We start from the raw sequence: 870 nt of genomic DNA, 5'->3' as shown, positions 1-870 counted from the left end.
AGGGTGGGAGGGGCCGTTCCCCAAAGGAAAATTCAAATGCCTTTTAGGAAGAAAGGGGAGTGGATGCTGGGCACTCAAAGTTTTCAAGAGCACCCCAAGAGCCCAGGACACAGCCAAAGCGAATGGTGTGATGGAAACAAAGGGCTGAAATTGGGGGTGGGAGTGGCAGCTGGGGTCGACCAGGGGGCATGAGGGGGTCCAGGTGGTTGAAGGAGCCAGAACTGGAGCCAGTCTCCAAGATTCAAGAACAACACCAGAGCCCCCAGAGGAGGAGCTCAGGGTCAGCTCCAATGACATCACCTGCTGGGAAGGGGGGGGGTCCCTTTCAAAGCCAACAGCAAGCTGGGAAGGCAGGGACCCAGGGGCCCCCCACGCCATGATGACCCATCATGATCCAAACCCTACAACAATCCATATCCCCCACATCCGGAACCTGTGACCTGGGGCTCCTACAGAGACACGGCCAGGCCCGGGAGAGGCCCCAGCTCAGAGCGCTCGAGTGGAGTTTGTGTTTCAGGGCAAGACACCCTGGACACAGCTCCACAGTGACACATTCATCCACACCACACACACACACACACACACACACACACACAGAGCCTCCAAGGCTCCTGGTTCCCACCTGTGAGCGTCTGCCGCACCCCATGTGGTTCTAGGACGTGAAATCGGTATTTTGGCTCCCAGCCATGGTGACCTCACACCACTCTTGCCCTCTTGCTGGCTTTGGAACTCGACCCTCCTGCTCCTCTACCCCATCCTGCGGTGGCTCCAGCACCCCAGTCTCTTAGTAATGAGTGTGAAGAGGCACCAGGGTTACGGAACAAAACATTTACTCTCTCTGGTTATGGTACAAACATGGCCATGTCCACC

This window comes from Balaenoptera ricei, chromosome 14, assembly GCF_028023285.1.
Source record: "Balaenoptera ricei isolate mBalRic1 chromosome 14, mBalRic1.hap2, whole genome shotgun sequence".
In the NCBI taxonomy this organism is placed as follows: Eukaryota; Metazoa; Chordata; class Mammalia; order Artiodactyla; family Balaenopteridae; genus Balaenoptera; species Balaenoptera ricei.
This window is presented reverse-complemented; position numbering follows the sequence as displayed.